Source organism: Podarcis erhardii (assembly GCF_964252035.2).
Source record: "Podarcis erhardii genome assembly, chromosome: 15".
NCBI lineage: Eukaryota > Metazoa > Chordata > Lepidosauria > Squamata > Lacertidae > Podarcis > Podarcis erhardii.
This window is the reverse complement of record NC_138505.1, coordinates 2,130,314-2,146,965: the sequence shown is the minus strand read 5'-3', so window position 1 is coordinate 2,146,965 and position 16,652 is coordinate 2,130,314. Positions and strand designations below refer to the sequence as shown.

At 46.7% G+C, this 16,652-nt stretch overlaps 1 protein-coding gene across 1 annotated transcript in view; it reads left to right on the top strand.

Moving 5' to 3' along the window:
* Positions 1–14,209: 14,209 nt before the first annotated feature.
* Positions 14,210–16,652, top strand: part of LOC309329961 (T-lymphocyte surface antigen Ly-9-like) — a 319,160-nt gene continuing 316,717 nt past the window's right edge. Inside the window, exon 1 of the mRNA XM_081841291.1 lies at positions 14,210–14,226. The gene's annotated coding sequence lies outside the window, so the exon portion shown is untranslated. The remainder of the gene's footprint in view (positions 14,227–16,652) is intronic.

Sequence of the window (16,652 nt, the reverse complement as noted above, 5' to 3'; positions counted from 1 at the left end):
GTAATCTAGGGTGAGGCGCGCCCTGGAAAATCTCGTTCCACAACTCCAGATGGTTACAAGGAAGCTCATTCCAGGGCTGGGAGCACCTCCTTCCCTGCCCAGTCCATGGCTTCCCTAAGGGAACGCGGATCTGGAGAGGTCTGCCGAGAAAGAGTGAGAAGGCCGAAAGGAAGTGGAGGCCGGAAGACAACTTGAGTTATGTCACAGGAGAAGCTCGGTGCTGTTTCACAAGGTGTCGAGAATGTGTTGCGTAGAAAGAACCAGACACACAGAATTGAGGGGAGATTGCCCAAGTCCCGGCATCAACACTAAAGCAGCCTTCCAGGATCAGATCTGGCCCAATATCCTAGAATGATAGATCACATTCACACTGTACATTTAAAGTGCTGTGGTCCCACTTTAAAAGGCTCCCCTCACCCCAGTTCCTAAGTTTATTGTTCTAGCCAAAGGTCAAGACAAGCACTATTAAGCAATGGTATTAATAAAATACAGTGGTACCTTGGGTTAAGTACTTAATTTGTTCCGGAGGGCTGTACTTAACCTGAAACTGTTCTTAACCTGAAGCACCACTTTAGCTAATGGGGCCTCCCACTGCCGCTGTGCCGCTGGAGCATGAAGCAAAGTTCTTAACCTGAAGCTCTATTTCTGGGTTAGCAGAGTCTGTAACCTGAAGTGTATGTAACCTGAAGCGTATGTAACCCGAGGTACCACTGTAATACAATACCTGCATCCATAATATAAAAACCTGCAAAGACTTTGAGTATTAAAACACAACATTCCTTTGCACATCTCTGACAGCTGCAATTCTAATACTACTTTGCATTTTGAAAATCCAATTGCCAACATCCATGCTGTAAGAAAGAGAAGTTTCCAGAGATGCAAACAAACTCAAATCCAGCTTCATTTCAGATTAAACCTCTGAATGGCCACAACCATTGACAGCAACGTTATCTAACTCCCTTTTCCATATTTTTTTTCCCAGCCAGTACAGTGGTACCTCTGGTTACAAACTTAATTCATTCCGGAGGTCCGTTCTTAACCTGAAGCCATTCTTAACCTGAGGTACCACTTTAGGTAATGGGGCCTCCTGCTGCCGCCACGCTGCCACTGTGTAATTTCTGTTCTCATCCTGAAGCAAAGTTCTTAACCCAAGGTACTACTTTCAGGTTAGCGGAGTCTGTAACTCAAGGTGTTTGTAACCCGTGGTACCACTGTACATAGAGGGTAACTCTCTGTGTTACAAAGTTATCATTGTCACTCAAAAGAAACCAATCTACATTGGTACCTTGGTTTATGAACTTAATCTGTTCTCAAAGTCTGTTCTTAAACCAAAGCGTTCTTAAACCAAGGCGTGCTTTCCCATAGCAGCAGGGGACTCCATTTACAAATGGAACAAACTCAACATGTTCTGCTTCCAAGGCAAAGTTCACAAACCAAAACACCTACTTCCGGGTTTGCAGCATCCTTAATCCAAGTTGTTCATAAACTAAGCTGTTCTTAAACCAAGGTAGCACTGTATTTCTGCGTGGGTGTGCTTGCTTTCTTTGTGTGGACAAAGTCCTCAGAAAGTGATCTCTTGGGTCTCTATATAAGGGGAAGGCTAACAGAAGATCATGCCTTCCACCTGAGGTTGAGCACAAATACAAAGTATCTCTGTGCTTCCTGCAGACTCTGGGAAGTGTAGTTTGTTGAGAGTTCTTATGAGACGCTTATTCCCCCCCCCCCCAGAAAACTACAATTCCCAGAGCTCCCTGTGAAGAGGGATTGATTGCTAAACCACACAGGGAATTGCAGCTCTGTGAGCAGATAGGTTTTTGTAGCAATTTAAGAACCTAAGAGCCTGCTGGGTCTATCTAGTCCAGCCTCCTGTTCTCACAGTGGCCAACCAGATGCCCCAATGCAACTCTCAGCAGCCTCAATGAACTATGATTCCCATAATTCTTTGAAGGAAGCCATGACTCTTCAACATGGTATTATAGGGCCTCAGGTGGATGGTGTGAATGTGGCCATGGACTCAATGAGTTGCAAGGGGCCTTTTAGGCTATCTAAACCATGGGTAGGCAAACTAAGGCCTGGGGGCCGGATCCAGCCCAATCGCCTTCTAAATCTGGCCTGTGGATGGTCTGGGAACCTGTGTGTTTTAACATGAGTGGAATGTGTCCTTTTATTTAAAATGCATCTCTGGGTTATTTGTGGGGCATAGGGATTCGTTCATTATTATTTTTTCAAAATATAGTCTGGCCCCCCACAAGGTCTGAGGGACAGTGGACTGGCCCCCTGCTGAAAAAGTTTGCTGACCCCTGGGAGAAGAGATGATTGGGGTCGGGGTGGAACGTAAGAACAGTCAGCTGACTCCTAATGACTTGGTCCACAGAACCACCCAACTCCGCTCTGTCTACCCCAGGGGTGGCCAATGTGGTACCATCCAGATGTTGTTCTTAGACTCCAACTTCCATCAACACCAGCCAGCATGTTGAAAGTTGTAGGTTAACAACATCTGAAGGCTGTTACATGGACTGCCACTGAGGTCCCTCCCCATTTTTTCTACAATGGTGTTGTTGTTGTTTAGTTGTTTAGTCGTGTCCGCCTCTTCGTGACCCCCTGGACCAGAGCATGCCAGGCACTCCTGTCTTCCACTGCCTCCCACAGTTTGGTCAAACTCATGCTGGCCACTTTGAGAACACTGTCCAACCTTCTTGTCCTCTGTCGTCCCCTTCTCCTTATGCCCTCCATCTTTCCCAACATCAGGGTCTTTTCCAGGGAGTCTTCTCTTCTCATGAGGTGGCCAAAGTCTTGGAGCCTCAGCTTCAGGATCTGTCCTTCCAGTGAGCACTCAGGGCTGATTTCCTTCAGAATGGAGAGGTTAGATCTTCTTGCAGTCCATGGGACTCTCAAGAGTCTCCTCCAGCACCAGAATTCAAAAGCATCAATTCTTCAGCGATCAGCCTTCTTTATGGTCCAGCTCTCGCTTCCATACATCACTACTGGGAAAACAATGGTGTATTAACTTTATGAAACAAACAAGCCATGATAGTTAAATGGAACCTCCATGGCTAGAGATAGTCTACCTCTCAATACCTTTGAGTGGAAGGTGTTCCTCTGATATTCTCATTGCAAGATTCTCAACCTATTTTTATGCTGGTGTTTTCTTTCCAGCCTCTTTGAATAATTCAAAATATGTGTGTTTTTTCAAAGAAGACCTAGGACTGTTGGGTGGTGGTTTTTGTTTTAGTGGTGGTGGGGGAACTACTGGGTGGGGCGAGGCAGGTTTTTCAAAGGTACAACTCAGAGACATCTGTTTTCTAAACATGCCACACTTGGGAGTTTTCTGTCCTTGGAATGGCCCAAACTGATAATTTGAATGAGCTGATGGGGTTGCAATGCATTCCGAAGCAAAAGGGTATGTTTGACTCACTGGAACGGCACCCCAAACCCCAAACTGTATAAAAAGGACCACTCTCTTATCTTCCCCTCCAGAAACAGCTTTGCAGCGACAAAGGACAAAGGACTCCAGTTTGACTTCAGGGTTTGGGTAAGTATGATGTTATATACCGTTTTGCCGTTTCTTCTAAGGTCAACATTGGACAACCAAATGGGGAGGAGAAGGGAGCAACCCAACAGAGTGTCATTGCAACCTGATGCCCTCCATATGTTCTTGGACTTTGACTTCCAACAGCCCCTGCCAGCGGAGCCAATGCTCAGAGATTCTGGGAGTTGTAGTCCAGTGACATTCAGAGGGTACCAGGTTGTGGAAAGGTGGACTAGACTAGCGCTCTTCAACTTTGCATCTCCCAAATGATGATGGACTACAGCTCCCACCATCTCTGACCACTGTCTAGAATAGCTGGGGATGATGGGAGTTGTTGTAGTCCAGTGAGGAGCACACCAGGTTCTGGATGGGTGGGCTAGAGCAGAGGTCGGCAACCTAAGGCCCATGGGCTGGTTCTGGCCTGCAGATGGTCCAGAAATTGCCGCATGGCTCTGATTCATATCATTTGGGCTGCACCATTTTTTCTCCAGAAATTGCATCTGCGCAGGCATGAGAGAAAAAGGGGGGGGGGAGTAATTTTTTTATAATATATATTTTTTTTAAAAAATTAAGAAGTAATATCTTCTCTTCTGGGTCTTCTCTGTCATGTGGCCTTCCTCTGGGCCCTGGCCTGATCTCTTGGAGCGCTATCTGCCGTGGAGTAGGCTCGGGTCGGGCCTGGGCTTGGCCACGTGTCCTTGCCCTCCCAGTGCTCTCCTACCTCTCCTCCTCAGCGGCGGCGGTGGCAGCAGTGTGGCAAGGTCGGGGCTCCCCTCTTTTTTCTCCTTCCTCTTTCTCTCTTCCTTCTCCTTTCCTCCTCCTCCCTGCATCGGTTCTGAGGTTTTGACTGGCCCTGGAGTGCCGCTGGGCAGTCGGCCAGGTGGCCGGGCGTCCTCACTCCCGGCTCAATTTGGGTCATGGGGTATGTGTGTGTGTCAGCGGTTCCCCCAGTTGACGTGCTGGGCGTCCACGGTTCTACCTCGGCAGCGGCAGTCTCAGCAGCCCAGAGCCAGTCTGGTAGCACAGTTGGTTCTGGCTGGCTTCAGGAGCTGCCCGCTGCTGTGGCGCCCACCATTTTGCCTCGCCAGAAGTCCCCATATGCTGTGTCTTGTGCCGTTGAACCAATCACACAACATTCATTCCCTACTAATAAATCTACAACACTTAAAATATAAATCCGGGGACATTAAATGAAATCTGGGGACAGATTTGTAAATCCGGGGACTTTTCCTGGGAAATGGGGACATCTGGTAACCATAATCCAGGTAGCTCTGTTTCTCAGCAACTTAAGTTTCTAAACCACCTTCCAAAGCAACCCTGTGTGAAAGGCATTACAGCAGCGCACTTTCAAGATAACTAGAGCATGGATTGGCGCTATAACCCTGGAGAAGGTCTGTAGCTCAGCGGTCGGACATCTGCCTTGCACACAAAACGTCACAAGTTCAATCCCTGGTGTCTCCAGGTGTGGCTGGGAAGTGCTCCTTGTCTGAAAGGCTGGGGAGGCACTGCCAGTCAGAGTAGCCAACACTAAGCTGCAGGGACCAAGAGTCTGACTCAGCATAAATCAGCTTCTACGAGGAACTGAGATCAGATTGGGCTGATCCAGATTGAACACCTCTAGATATGTCATCGCTCTGCCAAACCAGGTTGGTTGCATGACACTGTGACATCACCCCTTTCGGTCTAGGATCCCTGAATGGTTGGTATCGCTTAAGTGACTAATTTAGGAAAGAGGAAGATGTAGTGTTTCAACAACCTGGCCAATGAGGTGGTTCAGGGGTGGGTGGGAAGGTGGATATTCGGATATCTTAAGGTAATGGTCTGAAGGCAGATGGGGTTATCCTCTTGCTGAAACTAAACTGGGCTGGGTCTGGTCAGTGTCTGGATGGGAGACCACCTGGGAAGCACATGCATGGAAGAAGGCCATATATATAAATATAAGGAAACAAAAATAAAAGAAATGTGTGTGTGTGTGTTATTTTGTTAGGAGATAAAGTCTCTGTTAGTAGCACATGTTCACACACACACACACACTCACTCACTCATGAGATTATTGTCATTTTGACTCTGGGCAAAAAGATTTTTGCTTTCTAGGATTTGTGGGCAGCACCAACGACATGTTGTTGTACTGTGACATTTATTATTATTAACTATTCATTATTAACAATTGATTACTAATTGCTAATTCTTCTTTCATATCCCGCTCAGAGTATGTGCATAGAAACTAATTGACCTATTATTCATGTCTGTTAATTTCAGTCAATCAGCTCCAACTGGCACTAGCATTGTATTAGATCTATTATTATTATTACTTTAATTTTATTTAGTTGCTTTTTCACGGGGCATGACCCCAAGTGACTTATAAAATCATATAAAACATTGAAACCGAGTATAAAAGAAACCCTGAACAAAATGAAAACCAACACTATAGTGTGTGTGCTTATGTGTACTAGAACACAACTGATTTACGGGTATAGGGTGATATACAAATTTAGTAAGTAAAAATAAAAATAAATAAAAATTAAATGACAAGCAAGAAATAGGCTCAAATACTTTTTTAAGAACAATCCTGATGTCATTTTATTATTGTATTTCCACTTGGTTGCAAATCACTTAGAGATGTTTTTTATCGGAATGTTGCCGATGGTGGGAGTGATGTCCACATTTAATAAACTAAACTAACTAAACCAACATGTTGATATTACAAGTTTTTATCCCCTCAAAAAACAGATTTGGAAAATATTTGGTGCAGCTATCCATGATTTGCACTGCCCTGCTTGCTCCTTGTGGCAAGATTTATTTATTTTTTACTACCATTATTTACGAAATGTTGTTGCTGCCTTTTCCAGGTTGAAATAAGAGTTGGAAGATGTCGGCAGAGCAAAGTCATCAGCAGCGGAAGCAGAGCCCTGCCCTGCCCCGTGCCCTGAGCAAGATGAATCCAGAACCCACCCTAGAACCAGAACTGTTCCACAAACCTGAAGAAGACCAGGAACATGACCCCCCAGAAACCAAAGAACCAGAAGATCTTCTCCAGGGAGAGAAGGAGCCCCAAGCAAGGAAGGAACCATCTGACAAGCTTCCAACGTCTGACGTGGACAAGGAAGATAATCCAGAGCCCAAGCAGGGACCTCCATCAGGAAAGGAGAAGGAGGGCCCACCCCAGACTCAACAGGAGCACAAGGATACTCCAGCTTTGCCCCGTGCTCTGAGCCAAGAGTCCCTGAAGCCAACACATCCTCCTCTCCCTTCTCCTAAAGAAGCTGAAGGCCACCTCTGCACTCAGCCTCCTCCTCCTGTGGAACAGCACCAGCACCAGCAGAAGAAGCAGCCATCCCAGTGGCCCCCAAAGTAGTTCTCCTACAAGGGAAGGTCAATGGAGATCCAATGTACACATTATGATTTCTGATATGGTTTATCGCCCCTCCTTAGGTGTTCTTTCAACTGTTTTTCTGTTATTGCCACCTTCTTAAGGCAGTGCTGTGGGGTGGGATTTCTGGAAGCTGGTCCTGGGGAAAGAGATTCCATGGACAGACCATTCATGGAGCTGTCCAGTGCATGAGACTCATAGGAAAACCCATACAAGCCAGTGGGTTGTGTGAATCTGATACTAAATGCAAGATTCCATCTTTGGCATACCAAAGTGGAGAACGTTCTCCCCCTCTATTTGATGACCCTCTTCTTCTTCTTCTTCTTCTTCTTCTTCTTCTTCTTCTTCCCACCACCTTTTTTCCCAAGGTGCCCAAGGTGGTATACATGGTTTCCCCCTTCCTCATTAAAATTCCCACAACAACCTCTGAGGTAGGTTAGAGTGAGAGGCAAGGCCTGGTCCAAGCTTACTCAGTTGGCTTCTTGTAGCCAAATGGGGATTTGAACCCTGAACTCCCAGGTCCTTGTCTCAACACTCTAACCACTGCACCACACTGGCTCTCCTACACTACAAAAGCTCTCATAATGCGTTCTTTCACAGGATCTTCTCCAAAACGCTCCTCAAGTGGGAAAACTTTGCACCAGAACTAGTCTGATATTGCTTTGCTACCTGGATACCCAACAACCAAAGTAAGTCTCTTTTGAAGAGACCTATGAACGAGGTGGGATTTGACCTCACGGATGTTCAGTTCACAGCGTGATGCATTATCTCCCTCTAGTGTCCATGGTGGATAAATTTGTATTAGCAGAATCTACTTGTTGAAACTTTTCCCGTTCAAGCAAATGTATCGCGGCACCTGAAAGACTGACAGATCAGTGGTGGCCTGGAAATAACTTCTTGCATTCATTTTGAGCTCAGTCAAGACCAGATTCCCCCCCTTAATTGTGGCCTAAATAAGTTTGCTTGTATTCATTTTTAGGACTCAGTCAAGATCAGGAATGTCTTCTACTATGGGGTGTTACACTACAAATGTGGCAGCAGTAGTGGTGAGAACATTAAAATAATAATAATAGTGAAAACGTCTGTTATCACCAATTACAGCTGTTGAAATTGGCTGCTGTGCTTCTCTGTTATGTACTTGAACTTTATATATAAATTAAATAGACATTAGCCCTTGTCAGGCATTAAATAAATGTGTGAGGGATATACAAGCAAGCTAGCTCTGCCTCACTCCTATTGCAATAGCTCTCCATGATTTGGAGGGTACAGCAGAGACTGATCTGTTAGGACAAATGGGGCACTGCCCCACCAATCTCAGTCTGCCCTCATCCAGACCCCACTTGCCTGCCTCCTGCCTTGCATCCAGTCCAGGAGGTGGCGCTGCTGTTCACCTTTCTCATCGTCAGTTTCAGTGTTGCCCTTGGCAGAACTCAGCACTGAGGAGGAGCAGGATGGGGAGAAGGCTACAGTTAGTTGGTCTTGCCTGCCATTGGCTCTGGTGCCATCAACTGTCATGCTCCTTTCTCAAAACACAATGACTCTTGAAAGTAAGGAAGAGATCTTCAGGTTAATAGGAGTATGGGATCAGCAGCAAGTGCAAGATACAGAAGTCAAGATTGCAAAGAACATGAGCAAGGCAAGAGGTCCATCACCGCAAAGAAGCTACGAAGACGTCCCAACAAGTTGACACAGCCCTTCAGCCAAGTTTTTACAGATGAGGGTGAGCTCACTCTCTCGCCTTATGGTCTTGCTGCGCGCGCGCGCGCGCGCACACACACACACACACACACGTGCTCTCCATCTGGATGGATGCATCTGATCTCAGCTACAAAGGTTGCACCGGACTGTGTCCTGTCCCTATTCCCCCAGCTCTGTAGCCACCTTCTCCTCCCTGTCACGAGATTCTGCACAGTGCAGGAGGGGAGACAGAGCACCAGAACATGAGATGAAACTGCTGCATCAAACCAATGGCCCATTTAGTCTGGCATCCTTTTCTCAGGGTGGCTAACTGGATTCCTTTGGAAAACTTGCACAGGGGCCTCCAGAGGCTTCTGCTCTATGTCTCCCATCTTCCATGGGAATGATGGATGATGCCAATGATAAGAGAGTGCTTTAAATTGTTAAACTGGAGCAAGCAGATTCTTAGAATTTCATAAAACACCCTCTACCATCTTCCTCCAGCTCCCCACCCCCCATAATACAGAGACCGCACACCAGTTCCTCTCCATTAATCCATCGATCCAGAGTGAGGCCTAGCAAATGCTTCATGATCCTAAATGTGACCTACAATGGGGACAGGAAATTCTGTGGCTCTGCAGTTATTGTCGGACTCAAACAGCCCCAGACAGATTGGCCAACTCTTGGAGATTTGTTTTTTTTAATTACATGTACATCCCAAAGGAGCCCAGAGCAGCAGCTGTACTTTGCTCCTCTGATCAGCAGGTGGAGCTGAAGATGGGAGCTGGAGTCTAGCAACATCTGGAAGACCACAGGTCTAGAAGAATCCCTGCTTCACAGATAAGAATGCCCTGAGATGAAGCAGTGGATATATAACCCAGATTTGCAATTACTCCCCGAAGTTACTGGTCCCACAAATCATTTAGTGGCTCATCCACTCGCACCTTCCATTGGTGGCCTTGTGATTGGTGGTTGCTTGGAGGTGATCTTTGATCTGCACGGGTGACCATATTAGCATCCATTCACATGCTTAGTAGAACCCCCATTTTCAACCTCCCTCATTGGCTAGATCGAAAGACCGCCATTGTGACATGGGAGATACTTCCATGGGGTATGTTCTCTGTCTCCCACAACACACTGGGAATAAGTGTACTTGAAGGAGAACTTCCTCCTGGCTCTACCTGCTGGTCGGAGGAAGGAACTACAATCCATTCCATCCAGCAGCCCACAAGTCTTTCTGGTCCTGGGAATCAGGTGCAGTGGGAGAGCCAATTGGATGCAACTGAAGGATTTAAAGACTCACTTATGAAGTAGGCTGTTGTGAGCATACAAGGGGAGCACTGATGGGGCAAGGAATATGCAGCTGAAAGGTTTTGACTCCTACAGACCCCAAATCCCCATAATCAAAGAGGCAACACACTCCTGGCAGCGGCGGAGCTTCATGCTGGGGCACCGGGGGGCGGAGACCAGGCGGGGGCGGGGCTGGCCCAGTGCAGGTGGGGGGACAGCCACAATGGCACCCCACTGGGATCACGCTTCCTAGGGCGGTGCGCTGCCCCCACACTCCTCCAGGACCATCTGGTTCAGATGACGCCTAATTGAACAGTCCACCTCCCCCCAGATGAAAAGTCAGCCCACAAGGTGGATCCCATTTAGCTCCACTGAGATCTGTAGAGAACTTCAGCATCATTCTTGCCTCCATAAAATTTGGTACCGCAACTCTGACCCACCCCTGATGTTCTGTCTGCAGATGTATCTCGGCTCTACTAAGTTATCTCAGGATGAACACATGATCCTATCCAGTGTTATTTATTGTTTCCAATAAGCGTAATCATAAACTCTGTAATTTAATCTACCCTTCCTTCTGAAAGAATGATCAATAAATCACAGAGTATCACTTTGTTTCTGTCTCTCTTTTGATGCATGTCATTGCTTAGTAACCCACGGTCATGCCAAAAACTTGGGACTCAAGGTGCAGTTTTGCTCATGTTCCCCTCCCACAAATTGAGAGGATACCCAGGGCCGCTTCATTTGAGCATCAGAAGATAAGAGTCTGCTTGGTCACCTGATGCTCTGTCACAGGAGACGCTCTGTCCCAAGAGACTAGGGCCCTGCGGGACCTGACATCTTTCCGCAGGGCCTGCAAGACAAAGCTGTTCCACCAGGCCTTTGGTCAGGGCGCAGCCTGACTCCCTCCTCTGGCAATCTGCACAGAATTTTGCTTAAGGTTGCCATCAATTTGATTTTAATTAATTTTTATAATGAAATGTTTTTAGAATGTTGGATTATTTGATTGTTGTTAGCCGCCCTGAGTCCAGCTTCGGCTGGGGAGGGCAGGATATAAATAAAAATTATTATTATTATTATTATTATTATTATTATTATTATGCTAATCCAGCATCCTATTCTTACTGTGCCCACCCATTCTGTGTCCAGGACAGCAGTCTACCAGCTCCATCTGGTACGCAGGATGAGACCCTCTCTGCCCACGGACTGTCTCACCAGAGTGGTGCATGCTCTGGTTATCTCCTGCTTGGACTACTGCAATGTGCTCTATGTGGGGCTACCTTTGAAGGTGACCCGAAAACCACAACTAATCCAAAATACGGCAGCCAGACTGGTGACTGGGAGTGGCCACCAAGGCAATATAACACCAGTCTTGAGTGGCTCCCAGTACGTTTCCGAGCACAATTCAAAGTGTTGGTGCTGATTTTAAATCCCTAAATGGCCTCGGTCCAGTATACCTGAAGGAGTGTCTCCACTCCCATCGTTCTACCCAGACACTGAAGTCCAGCTTTGAGGGTCTTCTGGCATTTCCCTCACTGCGTGAAGCCAAGTTACAGGGAACCAGGCAGAGAGCCTTCTCGGTGGTGGCGCCTGCCCTGTGGAATGCCCTCCCATCAGATGTCAAGGAAATTAGCAACTATCTGACTTTTAGAAAACATCTGAAGGCAGCCCTGTACAGGGAAGTTTTTAATGTCTGATGCTTTATTGTATTTTTAATCTTTCGTTAGAAGCCGCCCAGTGTGACTGGGGAAACCCAATTATTATTATAATTATTATAATAAATTATTATATATGCCTGTGGGAAACCTACAAGCAAGACCTGATCATAAGTGCACTCTTCCCTCCTGGGGTTTCCAGCAACTAGTATTCAGAAGCATTACTGCCTCTTGGGCTTGCCGATCGGAAGGTTGGCGGTTCAAATCCCCGCGATGGGATGAGCTCCCGTTGCTCTGTCCCAGATCCTCCCAACCTAGCAGTTCAAAAGCACACCAGCGCAAGTAAATAAATAGGTACCGCTGCAGCGGAAAGGTAAACAGTATTTCTGTGCACTCTGGCTTCCATCATGGTGTCCCGTTGCACCAGAAGCGGTTTAGTCCTGCTGGCCACATGACCTGGAAAGCTGTCTGTGGACAAATGCCAGCTCCCTCAGCCTGAAAGTGAGATGAGCACCGCAACTCCATGGTCACCTTTGACTGGACTTAACCGTCCAGGGGTCCTTTACATTTTACCTTTACTGTCTCCAACCATGGAGGCAGATCATAGTCATCATGGCCAATAGCCACTGATAGCTTTCGCCATGAATTTGTCTAATTTTCTTGTTAATCCCAAGTTTGTGGCCACTACTACCTGCTGTGGCAGTGAGTTCCATAGTTTGTGCTGTGTGAAGAAGTCCTTTCTTTTATATGTCTCAAATCTTCCAACATTCAACTTCATTGGATGCCCAGAAGTTTTAGTCTTGTGGGAGAGGGAGAAAAAGCTTTTCTTTATGAACTTTCTCCAGGCCAGGGATCACTTTTATAAACTTCCACAATATCAACTCCTACTTTTTGTCTAAACCAAAAAGTCCCACTGGACCACAGAGCTGGGATCCTTATTAGTTTTTATCGTCTTCTTTTTTTAAAAAAAACAACCCCACTACATTTTAAAATTTGGTTTTTAAACAAATACGAAAACAAGAACTTTTTAAATATTGAAGTTCTTTGGCTCCACCTTCTGTCCAGACCTGGTAGCTGATGTCAGACTGGGATATCTGGATTCCCAAGGTTACATGGTTGCATCATAATTTTCAATTACTCCAAAGTTGCTGATCCCTTTTTCTCAATTAAAAGGGCGGTGGCAGCTGATGTTCTCAGATCTTGAAGGACATCTCATCACCTTCTGCCACTCCCCTCTCAGGGGCGTTTTCACAGTTCTGCTTCTCATGGTTTGCTCAGAAGCTCAGCCTGTGCTTACACTGGCTGATCTCCTTTTCTCTTGTTGTTGTTGTTTAGTCGTGTCCGACTCTTCGTGACCCCCTGGACCAGAGCACGCCAGGCACTCCTGTCTTCCACTGCGTCCCGCAGTTTGGTCAAACTCATGCTGGTAGCTTTGAGAACACTGTCCCACCATGTTGTCCCCTTCTCCTTGTGCCCTCCATCTTTCCCAACATCAGGGTCTTTTCCAGGGAGTCTTCTCTTCTCATGAGGTGGCCAAAGTATTTGAGCCTCAGCTTCAGGATCTGTCCTTCCAGTGAGCACTCAGGGCTGAATTCCTTCAGAATGGAAAGGTTTGATCTTCTTGCAGTCCGTGGGACTCTCAAGAGTCTCCTCCAGCACCAGAATTCAAAACCATCCATTCTTTGGCGATCAGCCTTTTTTATGGTCCAGCTTTCACTTCCATACATCACTACTGGGAAAACCATAGCTTTAACTATACGGACCTTTGTCGGCAATGTGATGTCTCTGCTTTTTAAGATGCTATCTAGGTTTGTCATTGCTTTTCTCCCAAGAAGCAGGCATCTTTTAATTTTCTGACTGCTGGCTAAATCCCAACATGCCAGTTTCCACACAGCCACAAAAAAGATGCCACAAAACTACAAAATTCACAGGGTTTGTTCCCTCTATGGGGAAGGGCCAAAGCTCAGTAGTAAAGCCTTCGCTTTCCATGGAGAATGTCCCAGGCTAAATCCTGGCATTCCTAAACAGGGCTGGGAGAAACTTTTGGCTGGAATCCTTGAGAGGCTGTGCCCCTGAGTGTAGAGAATACCTGGAGATGCTGCGGATTGAACCTTTGACCTTCTGTACGCAGTGCAGACACCGTACCACTGAACTCCAGCCTCAAGACTTGCAGGACTCCATCCTCCTCCCTGCCTCCACTGCTGTGGTCCCTAATGCTCAGCAGGGTTACTGCAGATGGTATCTTGAGCTGGAAACAAATCTTCTGCCAGTTACCCAGCTGGTAGAAACGTGCTTCTTAGTATTTGTACTGGTAATGTATTTGTTAGAAAATGTACTTTACAAAGAATAAAGTGTACTGGGTAAAAGAGAACCTATGTAATGTAACAGCTGCAAATCTTGTGACTCTAATTAAGGTCACAGAGAGGCTGAATCATTGCATTGTCAGTTTGCTAGCTCTCTTAAAAGTGAGCATGTGTGTGTCGTAGGTAGTGGTAAGAGGGGTGGGAGTTAGAGGTTGGCTGGTTGTTCTTTTGAAGAAGAAGAAGAAGAAGAAGAAGAAGAAGAAGAAGAAGAAGAAGAGGAGGAGGAGGAGGAGGAGTAATAGTAGTAGTTTGGATTTGTTATCCCGCTTTATCACTACCCGAAGGAGTCTCAAAGTGGCTAACATTCTCCTTTCCCTTCCTCCCCCACAACAAACACTCTGTGAGGTGAGTGGGGCTGAGAGACTTCAGAGAAGTGTCACTGGCCCAAGGTCACCCAGCAGCTGCATGTGGAGGAGCGGAGACGCGAACTCGGTTCCCCAGATTACGAGTCCACCGCTCTTAACCACTACACCACACTGGCTCTCTTTTGCCATTGTTTTGCTGAGTGTGGCGACTCCATTAACACGCTGCCCAGAGTAGTTGGTGAAGACAGACAAGCTATAATTTATGGACTGCTTTGAAGAAGTTTTGGAAGCAAGAAGCAGGAAAACCCTCTCTTGGGCTCAAGGGAGAGAAACGCATTGCATCGGACTTGATATGCACAAATAATACTGTTTGTAATAGTTGCCGTCCTGCAAGTAAAGAGCCATCGTCCACATCTTGTGTGTGGAGCCTACTTCATCTCTAGGGCTTTGAGGGTGAAACTGCTGCATCACTTTGCATGATTCAGAAAAATAGCCAACACTGCTGACCAAACATGAAGCAGACTTCTGGTTGGACGTGGAGAGTGGCTGTGTGGTAGAGCATTTGCTTTATATGCAGAAGGTCTCAGGTGCTATCCTTCCCATCTCCAGGTAGGGTTGGGAGAGGCTTTCTGTCTGAAATCCTGGAGAGCCACTCCCAACCAATGTAGGCAGCACTCAACTAGATGAACCATTGGTCTGACTTGGTGTAAGGTGGCTATGTTCAGAAAGGGTGGCATATCAAGCAGCTGGTGTGTTCGGTGAATCTCGGCTGCTCCAGAGACAATATTCAGGCTCTGAAGAGTAGTGGAAAATTCAGAAGTGAAGGGTCCATTCAGAAAAGCAACCGGTGAGAACCAGTGTGGTGTAGTAGTTAGAGTGTTGGACTAGGACTTGGGAAGAGTTGTTGTTGTTTAGTTGTTTAGTCGTGTCCAACTCTTTGTGACCCCCTGGACCAGAGCACGCCAGGCACTCCTGACTTCCACTGCCTCCTGCAGTTTGGTCAAACTCATGCTGGTAGCTTCGAGAACACTGTCCCACCATCTCGTTGTCTGTCATCCCCTTCTCCTTGTGCCCTCCATCTTTCCCAACATCAGGGTCTTTTCCAGGGAATCTTCTCATGAGGTGGCCAAAATATTGGAGCCTCAGCTTCAGGATCTGTTCTTCCAGTGAGCACTCAGGTCCTGAAGGACAGATCCTGAAGCTGAGGCTCCAAGACTTTGGCCACCTCATGAGAAGAGAAGACTCCCTGGAAAAGACCCTGATGTTGGGAAAGACTGAGGGACAACAGAGGACGAGATGGTTGAACAGTGGTGGCGAAGGGGCTTGAATAACTCAGAGAAGCTATGAGCTATGCCATGCAGGGCCACCCAAGATGGACAGGTCATAGTGGAGAGTTTTGACCAAACGTGATCCACCTGGAGCAGGAACCAGCAAGCCACTCCAGTATCCCTGCTAAGAAAACTCCATGGACAAAGACAACAGGCATATCAAGGATAGAGCAATTTATTTAGCAATGGGACAGTGTAAGCAAACATTTGCAGAGATGAGCTGTCACTCAGTGGCACAGCATCTTCCTTACATGCAGAAGATCCAAAATTCCCTGGCTTTTCCAGGTTGGGCTGGTTAGGACTGCTTCTGAAACCTTGGAAAGCAGCTGCAAGTCAGTCTCATAGAATCATAGACTTATAGAAACATAGAATCATAGAACTGTAGAATTGGAAGGGACCTGAGTCCAACCCCCTGAAATGCAGGGATCACAGCTAAATCATACATAAAAGATGGCCATCCAACCTCTGCTTAAACACCTCCAGGGAAGGATAGCCCACAATCTCCCTCTGTCAGACAGCTCTTACTGTCGGAAAGTTCTTCCTGATGTTTAGTCAGAATCTCCTTTCTTGAATCCATTGTTTCAGGTTCTAGCCTCCAGGGCAGGAGAAAACAAGTTGACTCCATCCTCTATGTGATAACCCTTTAGCTATTTGAAGATGTCTATCATATCTACTCTTGGTTGCCTCTTTTCCAGTCAAACATACCCAGCTCCCTCAACCGTTCCTCATAAGTCTTGATTTCCAGACCCTTCGTCATCTTGGTCCCCCTCCTCTGCAAAATGTTCCAGCTTGTCAATACCCTTCTTAAATTGTGGTGCCCAGTACTGGACACAGTGTTCCAGGTGTGTCAACAGCTCTGAGCTAGATGGACCAGTTGTTTGACTCACCAAAGCAGCCTCCGATGTTCCTATGAATTTTCAGTCGGAGAAAGAAAAAGCAATTGGGGAATATGAATAAATGGCCTGAACTTTTACGTGACTATGTTCCTAGTGTTCACAGCAGCTGCAGCTCTCACCATCTGCCTGGCAAGACACAAGTGAAACAGCTCCTGGCTCAAACTCCAGATGTCCCTCAGGTTCATCAGTAGGCTGGTTTAAGAGCTGCAGATCTTAACTGGCAATGTACTCCGTGTGCCAGT